At 39.8% G+C, this 23,964-nt stretch overlaps 1 protein-coding gene across 4 annotated transcripts in view; it reads left to right on the top strand.

Annotated features, from left to right (window-relative positions):
- Positions 1-23,964, top strand: part of mid2 (midline 2) — a 72,033-nt gene continuing 48,069 nt past the window's right edge. For 2 of the 4 annotated variants that reach the window (XM_077610214.1, XM_077610210.1), the window contains exon 1: positions 20,594-20,921. The gene's annotated coding sequence lies outside the window, so the exon portion shown is untranslated. Of the gene's footprint in view, positions 211-17,853; positions 17,937-19,346; positions 19,453-20,593; positions 20,922-23,964 lie in introns of those variants that run through there. The other 2 variants (XM_077610213.1, XM_077610212.1) reach the window with 2 other exon arrangements.

Below are 23,964 nucleotides of genomic sequence, written 5' to 3'. Positions count from 1 at the left end.
AACGCTCTTTTTTTTCCTGTATGATGACGGAACACATGCAATCCTGCTTCACTCGAGGATTTTTCTTTCTATTTTAATTTTTTTTAATGTGCTTTGTTTGTTTTTGCAGCCAAGTGCAATTCATTCTTCCACCGGACTTGACTGAGCTTCAAACATTGATCTCGTCAAGTGTGAAGCTGTCACGTCGAATGGTCGCTTTGGAAGAACACTGTGAGTAGCACGCATCATCTTGTTTGTGTGTGTGTGTGTGTGTGTTTTTTTTTTCTTCTTTTTTTTGCAATGACTCTGAGGATGACGTTTGAAAACAAAGCAACGTGGACAGAGTTCCAGCCTCCATTATTTAGAAAATCACCATCCCAATAGACACAGTTTTATTTTATTGATTTATATACAGTTAATATAGCTAGTAAATATTACTATTAGTCTTGGTACATAATGCATTATTGTCATTTGGATCCTAAAGGGAATAATAATGTTTCCAGTTTACATTGAATGGTAAATCAAAAAGGTTCATTTTGTAATTAGGCAACACATTTTTTTATGTCAGTCATGGTAGATTATGTATTCAACAACATTTGTTTTCATTTAATCACGGATTGAATTAATCACCCCCGAGAGCAAATGGAACAGCTGCACAATAAATTCCACAGATGTCAATAGTGTATCACAAAATTCTGGCTAAATATTAATTCAACAAATGATGACAAAATGAGACAGTTAAAAATAAAACTGGAATTTGAAAAAAATGAAAGGGCGAAATACAAAAGTTACATGAATAAAACCGGTAGTTATGAATATGTTACGTTAAACGATGACCGTTAAGTCGTAATGTCAGCACATCATATCCGCTGATGCGTTTTAATGAAAGGATGCCAAACGTGTAATGATCCTCTCCAAGACAATTGTTGAGCTAGATGCATCAAACTGACAGCACGTATTCATCATACATCCGCTCACACTATCCACAGCTCCTAATTGTGCCTAGAGCAGACCAGGTTTTAGACGAGAGCGGCAAGGGGAAGACGGCGTCGGCTTCGGTACATGCGGGAAAAATAACGAGTTGGCGTGTTGTGTTGATGCTGTCGGTGTTCTGACAGCAGTATGCCTGCTTGATCCCGATGGCCTACGTTGCAGTTTCAAGCATGGCGGGTGGTTATTTGCTGCACTTTGAAAGTCTGTTCATTTTGAAAAAAACGAAACAAAACGTAACAGAAGATAATTAGGGTTTCATGTACTGTATTTTTCAGCGGTGGTCCGTGCATTTTCTAGCGACGCCTTCAGCGAATGAATCCAAACCTCAAAAACTATTTTATGGCTATAAAACCTCTACTGCAGCTACAGCTGCGACACATAAAAAATAAGCAATAATAACCTCATACAATTGAAATATTATTTAGGAATATAACCATATTTTACTCACCAAAAATCCTTTTTAACTGTACACAATATCCATCCTCCTTTCTTTCTTCCTTCTTTTCTATCGCCATCGAAGCTAATGCTGAAAGTCCAGCCTGTCCTGTCGTATTTCTGGCATACGTTTTTATTCGATTTAGTGCTGAAAATGTTCGTTCCCGGTTGTGACAGGCTTGGTTGCTTTGGAGTTGTCCGACCTTTCTTAATGATGTCCAGCTTTTTCTTCTTGAAAAGTCCGTCTTGAAAATGGCTTTAAATCAACACAACAATATATTTGCTTGTGCAGCTTGCTCCAGATACAGTTTGGTAGCTCAGGCTAGTCCAATCTATCACTAGCCAATCATAGTTGGTGAAAGCGATGACGTATCCCTACGCCTGCAAGAAGGCAATGACGTATCCCTACGCCTGCGACAAGGCATTGTGGTGTTGCCAACTCGAAATCTGATTGGTTAAAGCAACAGTCTTATCGATGCTTGTTTAATCCAGCAGAGCTTGCAGAACTGATTGTGAAGGCCTTGAGGCAGATTTCTGACCCTGGCAACAAATAATGGCTGAAATGTGATTGGTTAAATGCTTGAATATGAAAACACAATACACTCAATAAGTATTGATGGACAAAATATAATATATGATTCAGATATTTCTTAGGCCTGCAGAGAAGGCCTTGAAGGCCCTGACAGCCCGCCACTGGTATTTTTCGTAGCATCTGAGCCACATGAGCCAAAGAATACACATTTTGGGGAGGGCAATTTTTTTATCTGATCAGAAACCAAGAACAAACATACATACATACATGAAAAAAGTAGAATGGTTCTAAATAGACATTTGGTAAAAGGACAGTTTTTCAGATAACTATCGTGTAGCTATATGTCGACGGCCGGAAAAGGAAAAAAATAACATATTAGTGGCAGACCCAGGGAAAAAAAGGGTGACTTTTAGTCCATGAAATACGGTAGTTCTGAATCCTATACATATGGAGCTTTATTGATGTATTCCTCCTTAAGAATGTAGCAGATGGAAAAGGATTGTGTTTAATCCCTCTTCTATGAGTGCAGGGAATTCGTGGCTAATTTTAATTTGTCTTTACGACCTATTAAGTGTCAGTCTCCATTTTGCTTGCATACAGATGTTTTTTTTTAAAAGCAGGGGGGCCTCGGGAAGAATCAAAGTCCAGCATCCTCTGGCGAGAATCATGTTTGATGACACTTATCGTAGAGAGGATTAGATTGCGTCATGTATTTGCACTGCGCTGGCCTATAATTAGAGCATAGCTAATGTTGCGGGGTGCAATTCTGGGAAATCTTAAAAGAACTGTGACAGATCATTTTGGAAATGGTACTTTAGCTCAAGTGCTCGCGTGTTTTACGCAACATTGTTTACGACCGAGACAGTTTATGCACATATTTAAATCCTTTTTTCCTTATTGTTTGTTTGCATGAAACTTCCGTGAGCACCAACAAAACTGCGAGTAATTTTGCATCTGAAAACACTATCTCCGTCCAAATTAGGAATATTTAAGGGGACCACCCCACATTAGCGTTGTGGAATAGGCTCCATAATCTGCATGTATTAGGCAATTCTGGTTGAAAATGACTGGAGCCACACAATTGCAACCATTGTTTTGAATTGAAAATGCATGAGAAAATCCTGAAAATAGCTTTGTTGGAATTGTCCTCTCTAAACGAACCTTCTTAGTCGGTGAGAATTGTTTCTTTGCATTCATTGTTTGGCGGCAGCCTTGCTCAGTCTCCTAAAGACAGACGTGAAAAGAACCTCGGGGAAGTTGCAATGTGATGCTCCAGTATGTAAATCTCAGCCGACAGCAGTACCGCTTTTCGTCTGCCACTCGCCATCATTTGTTTATTATTCAATTATGAAGCTTCTTAAGTTCAAGCTGGGCTCAGTGCAGTGGAAAAGAGAGTCGATGATTGAGAAGTGGGCATTTTAGCTTTCTGTTTTCCTTTGAAGTGAGGCAGATGGCTGATGGAGACGGTGCACAGACGTGGCTAAATGATCTTGTCAATGGTGCACGGTTACATTTAGCGTCATCTTGAATAGCAACTGGATTTCAAAAGAGAACCAAGCACTATTGTCTGAAAAATTGCATTTTAGTGATAATACATGAAGGTTCCATTTCCTTTTTTTGCACCTACTCCCTACAAAACATTTTTAAAAAATCAGTTTGTGTATTTTTAGGAGGCAAATGGAGTGAAATGTTGCTATTTTTTGTATTGTGGTCCATTAATATCCACTGCAATATGTGATAAATTGGCATGCGTCCTTCTCCTCCATTGGGATTTTCACACTCCAAACAAAAGGCTTGCACCATGTTTTGTTTTGTTTTTTTCCTCGCAGTTCAATTTCGCTCTTAGAAATCCCCAATAAAAGCATTTTCACAAGCTGCAGCCTTAACAATCCTGGGGAAAAGGAGTTGGGGAGCAGGGGTTATTTTCAGGTGTTGAGGAGATGCTGCTTTTATGCCACCAGTGCGTTTGCCATGAGTTGGCAGCCGCCCACTGCTTTTGGTGGCACTGCCTATTTTTTGCCTTTGATATTTTCCTCACTATTATATTACTCTTTATGATTTGCTGAGATCATGGTGCCTCAGCAACTACAAATTCGTTTCCATTTTTCGTGGGGAGACAAATTGAAATGGAATCGAATGGGAAGATCTTTTTGCCCGTTGCCTAGAGCAATTTGAAATTTGAATGGGATTTTTTGGCAAAATAATATGCAAGCAAATGAAGACACATTTGCCATATTGTTCAAAAGTATGGGGTCAGTCACCAAGGTGATTTTGTGTTTTCCTTGAAGCCTCAAACCGAATCAATGCGTTGCATATATGGTCCATCAGGCATTTTAATCTGCTAATTATTTTTTATTTTAGGCATCATTTGTCTATTTTGTACATCAATGTGACGTAGTTTTATCACTTCATCTAGCAAACCATGAATTTAGCATTCCCTGATGCTACTGTAATTTGCCAAGTCATTTTTAGAAGACTTTAGACATCCTAATGCAGGGGTAGGGAACCTATGGCTCGGGAGCCACATGTGGCTCTTTTGATGGGTGCATCTGGCTCTTTGCTAACCTGTAAGCTAAAATATGGAAATTGCTGGTGACAGAACTGAGATATTACATCTAGAACTGCTTTAATCTTCATTTTTTTTTGCAGTAGACTTTTCTGGAATACATCCTCTCATTGATTAGCAACAGCATAAGAATCTTTTAAAAAATATTCAGTGTTTTCTACTTTAAAAGTGGTGAAATTACAAAAAAAAATTGAAAAGGCACTCGTTTACATGTATGTATTTTGACTTTTAAATTCGTAGTATGGCTCACAAGGAATAACTTTGGAAAATATGAATTGTTTGTGGCTCTCTTCGTCCAAAACGTTCCCAACCCCTGTCCTAATGTGATATAATTTCAAACTTTTACATGGTGAGTGTGATGGTTGCTTCCTGAGATTCCACATTCCTTTGTTGAAAATGCACACGGATAGCAAAGCGTTGGCGTGCGTGACTTTGTGGAGGAAGCTTACAACTTTTGTCATCTCCTCCAGTCACGTTTAGTTCGGACCTTGAATTTGGCCTCCAGCAGATTTAAAAGAGGAAACGGCCTTTTAGGGAAATGGCGTAAGGCAGAAACTGAATATTAAGTGGCACAAATATGGTCAGATAAAAGTAAAGATGATGAGCTCATGCATTTCTGATAGACAAATGCTATGAAGAATGGAGTAAATTGTTTGATGGTAACATGAGAGGACTAAACCATTATCTGTCGGGAGCAGGAATCTATCCCAGGGGCTCCAGCACCCCGCTACCCTGACAAAATTGACCTTGACATATTTGTAGTGCAGACTGGAAAATTTATTCTGTCTCGCTTATTTTTGGTCTTTTGACAGTGTACATACTTTGGATAATATCAAATGGTGAATATATGTCTTTTTAATTTTTTTTAGGATGCCTTAGTTTTGATGGCGATCAGTTGTGTGGGAAAAAAAGGACATTTTGTGACTTGATTTTAAGAGAGACACTAGATGGCACTGTAGATATGTTTCACAGACATTATTTATATATTTATATTTTTTCTCCTTCCAATTCAAGTCTGTTTTAGATGGTTATTGATTTGGGAGTATGCTTATTTTTTGTTGTGTAACAAATCCGAATTAGAAAATGTGACTTTACATTTGCGCATGTGTGAGAGGGCCTCACTTTTGATTGACAAATTGAAGAATAATTGCTTTAAAATGGCACTTAAGGTGCTTATTTAGTGTTGTGAGTAGAGAGAAAAAGATTCTTTTTCAGCTAAGATCTGCTTTTAAGATGGCGGGTTTCCATCCATGGGTGAGATTTTCTAGATTTTCCCACTTTTCATTCTTTCTGTCCTCCTTATTTTCCTGCTTACGTCCCCTTTTCATTCCCGTCTTTGAATATTCCCTCATGAGTCAGCTGTCCACCCCTCCTGTACTGTTTTCCATCCCAGGTTTGTTACTCTGCATTTGCTTCATGATATAATTGGCAGCTTATTAATAACAATAACTTGTTGCCTGTCGTATTCCATCTCATTAGACCGGCCCTCCACTCGCACTCGGCCAAGCTGTTGTGTGTGTCGTCGTCCCATGTGACCTTTTCTACAACAGAATCAACAAATCAATCACAGAGGACGCTCTCTTTACTTTTAACAAGTACTCTCCAATATTTATCCACGCTAATTAGGGCACTTCATTGTCAAGAGAGCGCGTTTGTGTGTGCCTATTAAAACTAATGTGACAGCACGAAGAAGCCGTTTTACTTGCCAATCAAAAATAAGATTTTTTTTTTTTCCCCCTGCCACTAAAACTCACTAAAGCAGCTTTTCCAGACTGGGATTAGTTAACGGAGAGGTTTGTTGGCTTTCTGATTTATAGTCGCCTGTAGTATAATTCAATATTTTGCCATTTCTGAGTCTGGCTGTATTTTATTTTTCTTCAAAGGCTCCAAAGGAAAACTATGATATGGTACTTTCTTCTTTTTTGTAAGGATTAACCTTTAATTGGTGGTGATTAGAAATGCAAATTTGCAGGGAAAAATGCTCCATTGTGAAACAGCAGCTTTAATTAGATTGATGGAAGCACTTTAGCCGTCGTTTTGGGATAAACATGCGTCATGGAGTGCTTTAAAGCTTTGCTTCAAAACATTCTTAGCTACAGAAAATAGGAGGCATTTTATTTAACGTTCATATTTCTTGCTTGTAGCTGTGAAAGTTAAAAATAAAAATACTGGCTTTAGAGAAGGAACAGTCTTCCTTCCAGATTGTAATAATGACCTTTATGATTACAATATTTTAGAAAGGAAGCATTTCTAATACAGGTAGTGGATTTAGTTTTAGGGCTAGTAAGGTTGTTTTAGTATTTTAGTGCTATTCTTAGTCCATTCCTTTCTCTGATATGAAGTATATGTTGTATAAGTTCATTATTATATTAAATAAATCAAATTCAAAAGTAGTCCAAGGACACAAGGATAAGAGCATAGTTTTTATCCTCTTGCCATTAGCATTTCTAGCCATTTTAAGTTAAACACTCACTGCTTGTCTATCAGATCTGTTTTGTGATGAAATATGGATGTGAAGAAAGTCCCCATTTTGTGTCATAAATCCCCCCTTAAAAGACTCTTTGATAATCACTCTGGATGGGATTGGCGGGGTGCCGAGATGCTGCAGCAAAGGACGTGTCACTTGTTCATTTCCAAGCGCAGAACTCGGCACCCAGAGAACTTGAACAAAGGCGCTCGCTCTTCTGTCACAAGAAGTCAAAAAGCGCCTCTGTGTCTTTCTTCAAACTGGAGCGCAGAAAAAGTGTCCGCATGAATCCATTCTGCCTGATTGTGTATCTTTGCGTCCGCCTTTGCACATTGGTATGTCTGGTTCAAACCATGTGGAAATACCCGTGTGGTATTGTGCACTGTTCTTTGGAAGACTTGACATAAAGACCCTGTTTGATGCGTAAACTCTTCAGAAAGCTGGCGAATATCAAATATGCTTCTGTGTGGGTAATGGACTTTATTGTTACCATATAGATTGGGGTTGGACTCATGTAATACAAAGTCCCACATTCTGAACGGACAGCGTACGAGTTCAATCGTTGACTGCGACGTATGGACCCGTCGACGCATTTGACTTTCTCCAATATCCTGTTGATTGGATTAGATAACTTTATTCAACCCGTATTCGGGAAATTTCATTGTCACAGTAGCAAGAGGGTGAGAATGCAGATACAGGAAAGGCATAGTTACACATATTTACAAGTTAGACAATACAGTCGCAAAGGCCGCAGAACAACAAAGCAATGCAAAGTATATATGGGATCATTACGAATCATTAAATCAAATCATTAAGACAGAAAATCAGCAAAAACACAAAACGAGCAAGAGCGGACGGAGCTACCGCTACCGGCTGCCACTTGAGCGGCGCCATCTTGGTTGCGGTAGCAAAAACGGATACAGACTCAAGAAAAAGAGGTTGTAGAGTTGGATAAAACTGGAACCACACACAGGAAGATTCATGTGAAAATGAAGAACATCTGTGACGTAATCGCTTCAGAAAAACTCGTTAGTTCTACAATAACAGATGTAGTATTGTGTCCCCTCAAGAGTTGCCGTCGTAACAATGCCCCATAATTGGTTTATTGAATTTTCGAATGGTTTCCATTAAACGAGCTCGCGTGACTTTGCATCCAAAACCACTTGCGTCGTCATGCAGCTTTTTAATTGGGCATATTTTGTTGTCATTCATTGCTTTGAACGCAATGCACTGTGGTTAGATGGAAAGTATTATACATGTATATTTTAGGGAATTGATACAAAGATTTAAAATATGCTGAATTGCATCAGTCTAGTTTGTCCTGCCTCAGCAATTTAGGTGAAACACACCAAATAATCTATCCCTTAAAAATTTATATACAGTGCGTATTAAAGATTCAAGGTTTGCACAATCTCAATATAGTCGCTATTCTGTATCCGTGTTCATTTTTGTTCATCATAAGAAGGTGTTAATCTGTACAATAGTGTGTTTTCGCAGTCAATAATGAAAAAAAGTTATTCGTTACATATTAGTCTCGTCTCATCAACTGAAAAAATTGCCAATGCGTACTTTGCATTTTTAAAATAAGGTCAACTTTCTCGTTTTGATACATTTTACAAGGAAATTTTCAACGCTAAATGCTGAAAGTATATTATTCAATGATGGCAAACAGACACTAAAATAGACTTCAGGCAGTCATAATAGATTTAGATCTGTTCTAAATATTATATGCTGCTCGATGGCGCTTTTTCTTACCCTATTGAGTTGATTTTTTTTTTTTAAATAACGGAATCTAGTGCACCACTTGGCTCTCAAATAAAAGCAGAAATGGAGTCCTCCCCTCCCTGCTGGTTTCTCCAATTCCTTTTCTTTTGGTATTGTTTGTTCTACTCGTCTCCTCTTTTCTTAATATCTTTTTGGTCCCCAGCTGCTTTTCAGTCACTTTATCCCACATCATTTGTTTGCCATCTGCGGTAAGTCGTTTGAAGACAAGCCGCTAGTCCCCCTACGCCCAACTGACTGCAAGTCTGGGGCGATGTTTCAAGGACGTGCCAAACTGCATCCATATTCATGTGTGCTTTTACCCCATGGGTTATGGCAGACTCACCCTCCCACATTTTTAGGCTGAAATTTTAGAGACAGGGACCAACGCTTTCACTATCAAGTCAAGCCAATACCATGTGTTGACCTTCACAAGTCAAGCAATGGGTACGAGAAAATAGACAGTCACCTGCAGCTTCTTATATCTACTGTTAGACCAATCAGGAGCAAGTTTAAAATGATTGGAACTGTGGTAAACAAGTCTGGTTTGTTTTGCAATCACTGTCAAATAATTGCAACAATTTTATGTTATTGTATTTGGAGCCAAAAAGAAGTTATTGGAAGCTTGGAAAATGGATATCTGGCAACTTGTACGTTTTTCCCGTATTTTATACGTTTTTTGGATCATTTAAAATTGTGTACACCGTATAACACATTTTGTACGGGTTTGTTTTAGTACGTTTTTTTCATTAAAAACCCATTTCGGCTCTAATCCGGATCGTCTCGGTCGCTGGTGGCAGACGAAAACGTCATCGTCGATTGCTCATGTTGTCATGCTTTGAGTTTGATATGCGCACTTCCACCCTTTTCATTATATAATTATAGCGTGTCAGCAAGCAATGTACCCACACAGTCAAGCTGTCAGCGTCATACAGCGACATCTACAGAAACTTGAATTTAGTTCATAAAAAAGCTCTATGTCCACTTAGGGGAAAATTTTAGACTTTTTAAGTGTGCCATTTGTGAGTAAATGTGCAACATTGCATTTGTACGGTTTATTATCATTTAAGGGCAATTATTGCAATCATAAAGCAAGGCACTGTATGAATACGACAAACTATAGGGGAGATAATACACAAGACTACATTTTTTGTTGTTGTAGTTTTATATTATAATTATTGTGCTCTATTGTTGTATTGCCAAAAGTGCAAGTGGGTTTTGGAATAGGCCGAATGTTGATTGTTTGTCTGTTTTGTCAGGGTAGTTTTTCTTCTTCATCACCTCTCGTTGTGTTCCCGGCTGCTTTTGCACCTGCAACACTCCCTTGACACTTAATGTGATCAAAGAGTGGGAGCCATCCCTAAAACAACATCAGGCATCGCATAAAATATTTAGATGGTGCAGAGGAAGACAGTGCAATGAGAACAGAACAAAGCTGGGGGGAAATACTGCAGGGAGATGGAGGACTTGGAAGATTCCAACTCATCAAAGTCAATTACAATATGTACACTTGTCCAGCTGTTTTATTCCTTTTTTCCTAGCTTTTCTCTAAGTAGTCGCTGAAAGGCTATTTGCAGTACGTTTTTTTTCATCTCAATATGCTTTTCTAATATTGACATTTTGTTACAATGTTGACATCCAACAAAGACATCAAACTATATCTCGCCATTACACAGCCTGAGAAGATTAGTTTTTGTCCGGGATTTGACAGTGATCTGGAGATTGGAAGATTGACAGCATGGCACAGACGTAGACATATTTTAAATGTATTGCTTGTTTATTGCTCAAAAAGCTGTGATGAATTGTGGCATTGAACACTTTGTTAGAGAGCAGAGGTTTAAGCAAAAACTATTGAAACTGTTTCAATTAGTGACTGACTCATGCTGTTTTGTCATAATAAATCTAAAGAGAAAACATCTTCATGTTTTAGAATAAAGTTGAATACAGATTAAATCTTAACTGATAGAGTCCATATTTCCGCCATATTTTTTTTATCTCCAAATTATTATTGCACAACAAACCAATCATATGCATAAAAGAAATACATTGAAGAACTTTATAATCATCATCAAATTGCGGGAAATAAATATATTGGCAATTATCATGCTCTGTTTTGAGAAACAATGGGTCAATATTGTTTTACTTTTGAATTTTCAATTTGCAAGGGACTCGGCACTCTCTCAAAGTCATGTTTTGGAATTGGACAGCCTGCGTCATTCTGGGAAAAACCTTGCATGTGTGATATGTGAGGTCCCATCAGAACAGGAAGCACTGACGGCATGTGGGATAGCTTTCCCGGTGATACCAAGTCTCTCCTTTGTGTTGTCGGCTTGTTGATGTTGCACGTTTATGGGTGTGTGCTGGGATAATTCTGGAACTGCCAGACCCACCCGCTCTCATAAAAAGAAAAAGTAACCTTACCTCCGTGATGTCAATGTTTTTCCACCAAGATTGGCGAGTTCAAGCTAGCAATCGAAAACAGAATTTCACAAAGATGAAAGGCAAATGAATAATAACATAATAGTACTGCATGTATAGATGGGTGTGGAATTCATTCCTTTTCCGTCCCGCTTCTCCTCGCAGGGGTGCTGGAGCCGATCCAGCCATCCGTGGGCAGTAGGCTGGGGACACTGAATGGTTTGCCATTCAACAACTGGGGTATGGAATTATGAGAATAAGTTTTAAAGATCAAATATACCACATTTTCACGACTATAAGGCGCACCGCATTATAAGGCGCACCACATAAGGCGCACCACATTATAAGGCGCACCCTCAATGAATGACACTTTTTTCCATATATAAAGCACACTGAATTATAAGGCGTCCTGTCTATTTTGGAGAATATTTAAGACTTTTAAGTGCGCCTTATAGTCGTGAAAATACGGTAGTATGTTTTAATGATCAAGTATAAGAGCCAAATATGCAAATGAGGAATTTCATAGAAGTAGGATTATAGATCAAAATAATGCTAAATAAGCAAGAGCTCATGTGCAGCAGGGGTTATGTGAATTAGGTCTCCATTTTCTTGTTTTCGGTAGTTTAAAATAACGTCGCCATGTTGTTTAGTGCATTGTGGGATTTTATAAACCTCACCTAAAAAACCTTTAAAAAATCTGGCAATTTTTTGTATAAGTCAGAGATTCAGAAGTCACTCATTAAGTATCGTCGTCAATTTCCACGGGATGTGCTACTGTGGGAGACTGTGGTTTGGATAAGTCACTTTCTAATCCCATGGTGCAATTTGTACTGCGGTTCAGTAGGCCTATAAAAGGTAGTGATTGTACTGGCTTGGATTTTTTTTTTTTTGCTCTAGCCCGGAAGCTGCGGTTCGGAGGACTGGAAAAGAGATGTTACAACTATTTTTTTTCATGGTTAAATAAAGCTGAAACTAAAAATGGAGCAAAAATATGCTAACAGGAGGCAGAGTTATGCATCTCTGTTTGCTATGCTTATTTGGGATTTATTCTTTCAGATCTGTAAAGGTTTTTTTTAGTCTTTTGAGCTGCATGCTGTGCTTAATGATTAAATGGTAAAAATGTGGAGTTACAAGCTGCGCAGGATCAGAGCCAAGGAGTCTTCGGCGTTCATCACAAGGTATCTGAGAAGCCCGTTTGTGGTCAGAGAGGCTGATTTATTTTCATGGCTTGTCAGTTTTACTGATGCGTTAACACTAGTTTAATTTTTTGTCCCATGAACTTTCACAAAAAAGGTAATTGTGGACATTTTTATAAGATTATGTTAAATTGATACTGGCCTATGACAAAGTGAAGTGTTTTTATGGCTTTGCTTCTCACGAACGACTTATTTTAGTAGTCGCTCATGTTGAATGACAACATCATTAAGAGATAAACCAAATGGAAAACATCTTAACATAAGATGCTTCCCTGGTGAGTGCGATGCATTATTTTTCAAGTTGATCTGCTTATGTTGTGCTGTCGTATTCTACATTATTTTTGCGATGTGATGAAAAGATTAAGGATGAGGTCACGCACATCCCATTTGAAGTTGCTCCTCCCATCATTGATGTTTACACATCTTTGAAATTAAATGTGCTGAAACTCATTCGCAGTCTGACCAGATCGAATATTGAAGAATATAAACTACAATATAAATAAAGACTCCAAGTCTACAAGTTTATCTCATGGCTTGCCAGGCTGGCTTTGAGCCCACAGGTACTGCACGGCCCTCCCTTTTTTTCTCTCCTCCATCCACTTGATGCTCTATTTTTAGCCATGCGATGCTGGCCTCTTCTTCTTCTTCTGGGATTTTCTCTTCCTCTCCATCCCAGCCAGACTCTATCAGAGCCCAATCGCTCAGCAGGACCTGTTTGATCACGTATACCGATGCTTCCAAATGAACCGATTTTTCCACATTCAAGTGCTACTTCAATGAGGCCCTCTGTGAAAAGTCAGCAATGTTGCATAGGCGCCTCAGCGTCGTGCTGTAAGATATTTACAATTAGTGCCTGCTCCTATTGGATTGAGTTTGCAGCAGCTGCAACTGCCCTCAGAGGGGTACTATGGCATCGCATCACTTTTCTAAATAGCCCACATCAACTGTTCCAATAGGTGACGAGGGGTTTTCGATTTAAAAAAAAGATCTCCATTTGAGTGGCTCTTAAGGATGTGTTATTGTCATCTCCTAATTATTCGATCGTTTAAATAACGTCACCATGTTGTTTTGTGCATTGTGGAATACAGGGGGAAGTGCATGTTGATGGCATTGCGGTATTTATCCTTGCTAAAAGAGAAAAGCGATTGACTAACCAGGAATTGAATTGAGTGGCTTTATTGTCATTATGCAAGAACAGTGGGATTTCAATCTGCACCATAGAGTGGACATGAATAAGTATACGTAGTCCTAAAGAGATTTATATGCAATTAAAATGAAGTGAGGTAGCTATGGTGTTTTCCTGTTGTAAGTATTAAAGTGCAAGTTAGAAAAATTTGCAGAGCTACGACTGAAGGAAAAGTTTGAGAACATTGCTTATTGATTTGCATCTGGAGGTGTTATAGCATTTTGCCTTGAGTGCAGTGACAGTATTTCATTGAGTCTCGATTATAGGTCCTCGGTGCAAAACTGTGCTTAGACTTGAAGACAGTCCGAGCAAAAGTCTAGACAAAGAAGAGCTACAACTACAACTCAATTGTTCACGAGTACCAAATATACATTGGCGTGACGATATGAACTTCACTAACGTCTAGCCTTTGTCAAGCAGCGTGTAATTAGCTGGGCTTACAACAATGTACGGCCTGGAAATTGCCACGTGTCCGCGCTTTATTTGAGCTTTTTAAACCCAGACGCAGCCTTTTCATGCGTCTGATATTTTCCATACATCCCCTCTTGCCACTGCTTTCCTTTTCTCCGGCTTCAATCGAGCATCTGATCACAGACTCGGGAGAAAGGGGGATAATGAGATTAAGCCTGTACATGTTTACACATTCTGATTTGCATTGAGCTTTTCCTGTCTCTTGGTCTGACCCACATTTCTCTTCTACTGCTTCGTCCTTTTCATGTCTCCAGTCTCCCCCTCTCTGGGTTTGTGCGTCAACATTGGGACGGAAGGACGTGTTTTGTTCATAAACCATGCTGCAGACTTTGCATTAATGTGCTTTAATTAGTCGGTGTAAAACAGAAATTTCAGATAGGATATCGATGATTTGGACAATGATATTTGCCAATCTGACGTCATTTTAATACAACATAATGTACGATGCCTTGCCAATTTTCAAGGTGATTGAGGAGTAGAAAATGCAGATGTGTTCCAGTTTCCTCTCTACTTCTCTTTTTTTAAAATTGTAATGTATATATATATTTGGTACTCGGACGTTTGGTCGAAAGACGTTTGGTCCCCGGACGTTTGGTAGAACGGACGTTTGGTAGAAGGGACGTTTGGTCGCCGGGTTGTTACTGTTGAAACCAGCTCTCAAAATTATAATCATGAGAGAGAGAGAGTGAGTTTAATATCTAAATATCTAGTATCAAAATATCAACAGTAAACTCTCTGTCATAATTTGACAGTGAGCGAACCCGGCTACCAAACGTCTGTTCTACCAAACGTCCGTTCTACCAAACATCCGGTCGACCAAACGTCGGGGGACCAAACGTCTTTCGCCGAAACGTCCGGTCACGTATATATTTACATACATGCATCCAGGTAGCAGCATCATTTAGGCTTCGAACAATTAAATTAATATATCATTCACTCCAAGTGATTCTCTTTAGGGATAGAAAGATAACAAAATCACTATAATAACTACCGTATTTTGCTGTTTAATATACCCTGGTATATTAAATGATTTTTGCTATTTTGAGCCTCCCGTTTGTGCGCCATTTAATATACCTCTGCCCTTTAATATACTCGGGTATATTAAACGGCAACTCAACTTTTTGGGCAAGATTTGTATGGTGTTCATGGGGGAATAATAATAGATACTTAAATTCATTAAAATTCCAAGTCAGACTTTATTCGGCAGTAAGTAGTTTTAACCTGAGTAGTAAGTAGTTTTAGTCTGCAAAACGTTGATGCACCCCGTCACGGCATAAAGAGTGCATAGTGGATCGTACCTTCCCGTTTGTGTGCCATTTAATATACCCGGCCGGGTATATTAATTGGGGGGGGGGGATTGGGTATATTAAACAGCAAAATACGGTAATATATAAAAAACATACGGTAGTTAATTGTTAGGCGACATGAAAACCCCACAAACTTGTTCTCTGACACTTATTTTACTGCGTTTGTTTCTTTTCTCTATTAAATCTCTGTGGACAATAACAAGTCAAGGCTTCAGGTTTTTTTTTGTTTTTTGATTTTTGTGAAGCAGAATTTCCCACACAAAGCCATAATTCTGATATACACTGGTTCCAGCAGGCCTTGGTGTAAAACCAGGATTTATCTTCCAGCATGATTGGAGCATAAAAGCAGCTCGTGCGAACCAACAGTTTATGACAGCTGACAGCAAGAAGCGAACTCCCAAACCCACTTGCTACTCGAGCAGAAAAAAATTCCAGTGCCGCGTTAACGGAAGCCAGTTTTCAAAGCACTCTTTGATTCTGGATTCATTTTAAAGAGTTTTGACTTGTCATGTCAAAAAAGATAGCCTGTCACGTGGACATAATATTTTCTTGTCATGAGACATGGGAATGCAATTCTTGTCACAGATTGTGTGCCACGACTCAATAAATCTTTTATTGCTCATAAATTAGAAAGCTGTATGTCAAACTGTTTATGATTGCTGCATGTTAATCCCCTTTTTAAATCCCTCATTGGAAAATTTGGAGATTAGGGTTGAGGCAAACTCCTCACAAGCCTGGGATCGAATCCTCGATCTCAGGACTGCAAAGCAGTCGTGCTAACCACTAAACCACCGTTCTACCCCTGCACATTTTCAATCATATTTGACATCGAATTGCCTATATTCATACGGATTATAACTAGTAGATTTGAATATATGTAATGAGTTGCCTTTTTCAACCGACTGTAAGGGATTCGTAATCATAAAAAATCAAAGTAATAACCCTGCAAGCTTGAATCTATCTGAAATTTGAAGGTCAGATTCGCATAATGATTTGAGCCTTATTCACTTCAGCGCTCACTGTGCTCATTACACTTTACCTGCCTCCAAAACTGGTGTTATTTTTTTTAAGTTTAGAAATAAACTTTAGTTCCCAAAGATTTTTTGTTCTTGAGATTTAAATTTGCAACCAGTAATGGTTTCTAAAGCCGCATACTTTTGTAAACCCAGCATTTTAATTAGCAAGGCTACTGTGAGAATTAGTATTGGAATCATAATTATAATTACAGGTACAAATGCAGACGCATGCAAAAAAGAGTCACGTACGCGCAGGCATTCCAAATTCAAAGGCCATTGAATGTTTTCAATAATCATGGTAATTGAATTCACAAGAAGTGATACATAGTGGGGAAAAAATGCAGCAATAATTTATTTTTGTCATGCCAATGTATATTGCAACAAGAACTAGACCACATGTGTCAAAGTGGCGGCCCGGGGGCCAAATCTGGCCCGGCGCATCATTTTGTGTGGCCCGGGAAAGTAAATCATAAGTGCCGACTTTCTGTTTTAGGATCAAATTAAAATGAAGAGTATAGATGTATGTTAAATGTCCTGATTTTCCCCCTTTTAAATCAATAATTGTCATTTTTAATCCAATTTTTCTGTGTTTTTAGTTCAAAAATCATTTCGTAAAATCTAAAAATATATTTAAAAAAAAGCTAAAATAAACATTGTTTTAGATCTATAAAAAACTGAATATTCAGGGCTTTTAATCCAGTTCTTTTAATCCATTTAAAAAAAAAATCTAAATATTATGTATATCTAAAATGGTCCGGCCCACGTAAAATCGAGTTGACAAAGAGTCTGACACCCCTAAACTAGACCGTTCCAAAAAAATGCAATTTACATCGTATAGGTAGGCACATTTTTTTTTACCCAGACATCCTGCCAGATGAAAACAAAGCAAAATAAAACTATAAACCTGCCTTTTTTGGTGGACGACCTTGAAACCGAGCCGGAAAATATATTAACACACAACCCTGGATTACCGTCGAATCATAACACGCCGCATTCAGTACAAGAAGATAGAAATACACCAAGAATGGAATAAAAGAGTTGAGCAGAGCATGGGATCAATTTCTTTTTTTTTGTGCTCAGACATCCTTTAGAGGACACCAACTGTGTATTGATGGGCCTCTGCCATACAATGCATCTGAGATGAGATGTTTGTTCCTTGGGAGGAAACAGGAAGACATCATGCATTTCCTCTCAACACTCACGTTTGGTCATTTGTCATGCGAGTATACATCATTTGTGCGTTCTCGTGCTTAGGTCGGTTCTGCCGCTAATGTGAAAGGTTGATCTATGGCCCTTCACGGGCAACAGTATGAGTTCCAGTCCCCAACGGCTACTTTGTTTGCCGTCAGCATCCTCAGCGGTCTCGTTCCGTCTCCATATCTGTGTCCCATCGCAACAATTCATCACGCCGTCCACTCCGGGGCTTTCAATTCAGCCTGTTTACGCAATGGCAGCAAGTTGACTGTCGTAGTATTTGAGTCAGCCAAGGTTTGAAATTGATTTGGAATGTACTCCTCTATCCACAGGATGGATGACTTTGTCCTTCTCACCATGATGGCTCTACATTCAACTGGCGGTGGATGCTACAAGTAACATTTGTTGCACTCAGGTGAGAATAAGAGTATAAAAGTTGGCAGCACACGGAACAAACTTGTGTTGATTTCAGGTTTTAATCATTGTTAATGTGCTTGCGGCTTCCGAACATTCCTCCACTTTTTATATAAGGTCCATCCCAGCGGCCAAGGCGTCTGCTAAATCGTTGCCAGCTGTAGCCCAACCTTTTCTCACACGGTCCCCGAGCAAACAAACATTATTAAAGTGCTGCATGTATTGAAGAGGAGTAAACAAACATTTTAAAGTCTCAGCTATATTCAGGCCAAAGTTTCGGAAGTTTTTATAGTCCAATTTTAAATGTCCATGCTCGCAGGGCTAAGATGTACTCTAGGGGGTACTCAGACGTTTGGTCGAAAGACGTTTGGTCCCCGGACGTTTGGTCCCCGGACGTTTGGTCCCTGGACGTTTGGTCCCCGGACGTTTGGTCGACCGGACGTTTGGTCCCCGGACGCTTGGTAGAACGGACGTTTGGTCGCCGGGTTCGCGAGTCCCGAGGTTTGAGTCACGAGACTTTCTTTTGTTTAACCCTAACCCTATTCACTCAATGTTAAATAATAGTCATTAAATCCCTATTCACCCAGTGTTAAAATCTATCAATTGCATGAGAACCCGTTCTACCAAACGTCCGTTCTACCAAACGTCCGGTCGACCAAACGTCCGGTCACGACTGTGGGGGCAGGTTGCATAACATATTCAAGTTGAAATAAAACAAATGAAAAACAAACGTAACTTTATAAACTAATGCTTTCTAAGAAAAAGATCCAAAATATCCATTCACAAACCACATTTGATTCACTTCCACATTCAAAAGTACTAAAATGTTCTGTTAATTTTCAATGCATTTTGTCCTACTTTAAGTCAAATTTAAGATGAAACCCCTCCATCTGACTGATTCTAATTAATGTTGTCTTACTGATGGAGTACTGACACGTGTACAGATTGACTAACAATATTTACACTCACGCTAATACACAGGCTTTGCCATGTATACTTTTAGAATGTGAGAAAAAAGCTGGTATACTTGAAGAAAAGCCACACAACTAAATGCTTTCACAATTGTGCCTCTTAGGCGTCATTGGGAAACAAGTTTCCAGGTAGTAAGTGTAAGCGAGTAGTCTTGCTTGGGGGCCTTTACCACACACGTACCTGCTTGTTAGACAGCCTGTCACCCAGCTGAAGACAAGACACATTTTGCAGGAGCTTTGTTGTGATTTGAGATGAATTCAGGACATTGCCCCGGACCCATGTGGTTCAAGGCCTGCTGATTTTTTTTTGACATGAGATGAGCAGTTGTGTAGTTGGAAATGATCCTTTCTCCGCTCATCCTTTCAACTTGCCTTTTACAATCTATAAAACCCCAGTGTCTCTAGGAAGGAATGTTCAGTCCACCTTCCTAACTCTGCAGGTGCTGTAAAGTACAGAAAGGCAGTCTGTGGAAAATTTGCCACAGCAAAATATTTCCCTCAAGACTCCGATGGCCTCGGCAGTCCAGGCAGCACACGGCTCCGAAGATAAGAATGACATATAATTCACGTTTTTACAAAGATGGTATGGAATGAACGAATGTGATCACGGGTAGATAATTCAGCAAAACACAGTAGTGCACGCACTTGATCATACAATTCACAAATGTGCTTTTGCGGCCCCCTTGTTGAAAAAAAAAAGGAATTATTTCATGATGAATGAGCTGCAAAGTGACCCTCAGGTAGATACAGCCCGTGGGCCGGATCGGACCCCCTGGTGGGCCACTTCCAGCCCGCGGTCCTCATGTTTGACACCCCTGTGTTAGATTTTATAGCGGAATAATATAGGTAGAATTAGGTAGCAAAATGTCAGCATTTACTGATGTACGTGGTGTATGAATGAGCTACAAAGGGACCGTCAAGTAGAACCAGCCCGCGGGCCGGAGAAGAACCCCCGGGAGGGCCACTTCTGGCCCGGGGTCCTCATGTTTGACACCACTGTGTTAGAGTTGATCAAAGAATAACTATAGGTAGCACAATGTTAGCATTTAATGTTGTACGTGGCATATGAATGAGCGTCAAAGTGTACGGTAGCAGCAGCCCGTGGGCCGGATCGGACCCCCTGGCGGGCCACTTGCAGCCCGTGGTCCTAATGTTTGACACCCCTGTGTTAGATTTTATAGCGGAATAATATAGGTAGAATTAGGTAGCAAAATGTCAGCATTTACTGATGAATGTGGTGTTTGAATGAGCTACAAAGGGACCGTCAGTTAGAACCAGCCCGCGGGCCGGATCAGAACCCCCCTGCAGGGCCATTTCTGGGCCGGGGTCGTCATGTTTGACACCACTTTGTTGGAGTTTATCAAGGAATAACTATAGTAGCACAATGGAAGCCGTTAATGTTGTATGTGGCATATGAATGAGCTTCAAAGTGTAAGGTAGGAGCAGCCTGTGGACCGCTTAGGAAGCCCCTGGCAGACCACTTGCGGCCCGCGTTCCACATCTTTGACACCCCTGACAGTTAGAGTTTACGCGGAATAAGTATAGGTAGAAAACAGGTAGAACTGGACCAGTTATGGACTAAAATCGATCGGATCTGGTGATTTATGCTTTGTGGGAGGAGCTACGTAGTCTGAAAGCGACACATTTCTCTCGCTGGAAGTCACTCACCCACTCACTCACCCACTCACTCACTCACTCACTCACTCACTCATTCTCTTGCTGCTCTCTGTGAAGAAGTTGAGCCGTAGACTTCCCGAGTTGGAATATTAAGCCACTTGAGCAGACACGACAGCGGGGGAGGTTCGGGTGTTCCATGTTTCCGATCGACTTCAGCTCGATTTCAGCTTGATCGCCGCGAGGAAGTCGTCAAACGCTTGCCCGGCCGGAGTCGGGATTCGCCGCTTGCCTTCTTGCGTTGAGCGCTTCTCTTCCAGCCGTTCCGCGTTTCCGTCTTAAGTTGTTCCCACCGCAGATCCACGATGACAGCCGACCAGCGCGTCCCACATGTCCGGCTGGTAAGTGTTCATTCGAGGGCACTTCTTGACGTTTTAACCTCGGTCGATCGATTTCATTATTCTAGAAAAGGGATGATTTAGGAGTTTAAACCTGCGCAAATTGCTGCATAATGCTTTTTTTCGCTTGTTATAGATGATTTTTTGGTCATCATGTAGGATATGGGTTGCCACGCATCATTAATGGATGGATTGATGTCATGAGACAGGCTTTTGAAAGAGTTTTATTCATAATTATATGTATTTGTCACAGTCGGGATGCAATCCACTATCATTGAAATTCGGCTTTCATCAGTGTGTGGTTGTGTAATTGAATCGCTGTCTGGACTTGCCTAATGCTTTCAGGCTGGAAACTGGCATCAGATATGACAAGAAAAGATTATCTTGTTATTTGCAAACTATGGTTGTATAAATGGAATGATTTGTTCTTAAGGATCATCCTGGAGTAACAATTTTTGGAGGCTGAGGTTGGGTTGACGGGGAGTCAGCATTCAAGAAGATGCTCGGGTCGACTTTGTCTCCCGCTGATCTGTTTTTATATATATTTTTCCTGTTGTGGTTGGTAGTAATACCTTATTGCTTATGGATTTTTTTAAAAGACTGAGTTGACATTTAATGCTTTGACCTCAACATTGAAAAAACAACTTCCACTGGTTTCAAAAAATACCTTACTTGCCTCCCACATGGTGATAAAAATGTCCGATCTTTGCAGAGGTTGAACCAACAGTGTGCCGATTGTATATGAGCTCCCGCAGTGCCGAATGTTGTGAGCATTAAATTGGACGATGCTCTGTGATCTTTGTGAGCTCAGCAGACTGGATAAGGGCTCGTACACATTCTGAGACTCAGGGACAAGAGCTTTAATGAGATAAGATATTAGCAGGAACTTGAGCCAGTGTTTTTTTCCTAATTGTTTGTCTTTTTTTCCCTATGGTAGTGGTCTTTTTCTGTCACTTGGTATTGATGAGATGGTTAAAATCAGGGTGGCATTGAGTCTTTAACATAGCGGTGATTTTTAGATGACCTTGAAATTATTCCCTTATCCTGGTCTTCTTTTTTGGCGGCATGCCAGATTAATTCGTCATTTTTCATAAATGATGTGACTTACTGTGTAGTCTATATTTTGCCACTATTGGTGTTCAAATTCATATCTGCTCCAAAAACACATCACTGTTATTTTTTAACTTGTCTTTGGTTTTTGGACTGTTTGTTACTATTACGATAAAATGTATTTTTGTAAGTATAGGTACAACACTGTGTGCATTTCTTTGTGTTATGGTTAGTTTAGCAGTAAACTTTAACTGGGAGAGGAAAATAGACAGCATGACGCTCTTGTTTGTAAGAATTGCTAACTATCTACCAAACTGCAGCTTGTGAAGTGGTTTAGTCGAGCTGGCTGCCACTGAACAGCGCTTGTCAGAGCGTTAAAACGGCGGAATGACTGCTTGCGGCTTGGAAAAAGTCTTAAATCGGGTCTCTAGTGTCTCAAGGCGCCACTGTAGTTCCTGCTGCTGCGCGTCCATCTATCTTTGTGTTTCTTACGACACGCTGCCCAGGGCCACTTGATGCCTTAGTTTCTAATTCAAACATTGTAGTGGGTGCGGCTGTCTTTTGTGTAGAAATTCTCATGGGCCAATGAAACGTTGACCCTAACGACACTGCTCGTAACAAGTGGCAATTGAAGAATTGCTAATCCACATTGCTGTGTCTGCTAGATATTTACATCATCACAGTGAAGTTCAACTATGAATCACCATTGCTGTATTTTATGGACTATAAATCACACATTTTTTAAATTATTTGTCTGGCCCTTTGACTAATATTCAAGTGCGATTCATGTTTTTATACCGTTTCTCTCTGCCTAAAAACAAAAATAAGTTTACATATCTAATACATTTGCTACGCTCTTTCTTGCTAATCACCACACTCCAAACACTGCAGACTAATAATGCATCTGTGCAAGCATAATGTCGTTAGAATGTAGTTTTTGAAGTCAAGATTTGATTTTTTTTATTTGAAGTTTCATCATGTACCCGCTACAACTTTTATTAAAGCATCCCTCCAAACTCTGCCAATGAAATAAACAGCCAAGACCTATTTTTTCCATTTTCAGTGGAACACAGGCTCGCTCGTATATGTCCACGCTCATTCCTACGAATCCACCCAGGCAGGAAAATGTGAGCGTTGTTTCCCCAACTCAGTCTAGCAGAAGCAGCAGCTGTGGATGAAGAGGGACCTGACCTCCACCACTCACTTAGTTGCCAGTTGCTTGCGTACACTCCTCCGGGGCTGCATAAGTTTCCCATGATCCAACGTGCTGGCACCAGCAGCAGCGAAGGATCAAGCCCAACCCCTGCATCATGTCAACAACCGCCATCCAGAATACCCACAAACACTTGCAAGCCTTCCCCACCCTAAAGAGGGCAAAGATGTTTCAGAAGCTTGATTTGATGAGGGGTGTGGCCAAGGAGTGACTAAGCCTTCTCACTTCATGGAATGTAAAAACGATTAGCGCATATGTGTGGTTTTTTAAAGCTAAAACCTGTTCATAGCAGAGCTGTAAGGCATTGGTCTTGTCCTATTTTCCATAAACTAGATTTCACTTATTTATTATTTTTGGGGGGGCTTCTGATGAATGATTTGCATATGAAGACAACACCATAAACATAGATAAATTAATGTGCTCTGCCATACCTGATCCATCATTCTCCAATGGGAGCGGAGAATCAATTTAATTTGGTTGGGAGGCTTTATTTAGAAGATTTTATCACCTGGTCAATTGTATTTAAGAAAGTCACGCTGGGAAATAGTGACCGCTCTGGCAAATTTGGGTTTATTTACGGCGAAAACTGTCAATAATGTAAAAGAAATTTACTTTGACACATAAGGAACATACTTTGAAATCCTAGTTTATGTCAAGAGTTTGAGGAGGGATGCTTGCATTTATTCCAAAATATACTTATTGTGTTTAATGTTTTTATTTGCTCCAAATAAGAATTCTCAGTAGCGATGTGAACTATCAAGGTGAATAGAAATGTGATATAGA

This window comes from Stigmatopora argus, chromosome 9 (assembly GCF_051989625.1).
Source record: "Stigmatopora argus isolate UIUO_Sarg chromosome 9, RoL_Sarg_1.0, whole genome shotgun sequence".
NCBI classification, from domain to species: Eukaryota; Metazoa; Chordata; class Actinopteri; order Syngnathiformes; family Syngnathidae; genus Stigmatopora; species Stigmatopora argus.
The sequence above is the reverse complement of the archived record's forward strand: the minus strand, read 5'-3'. Positions and strand labels throughout refer to the sequence as shown.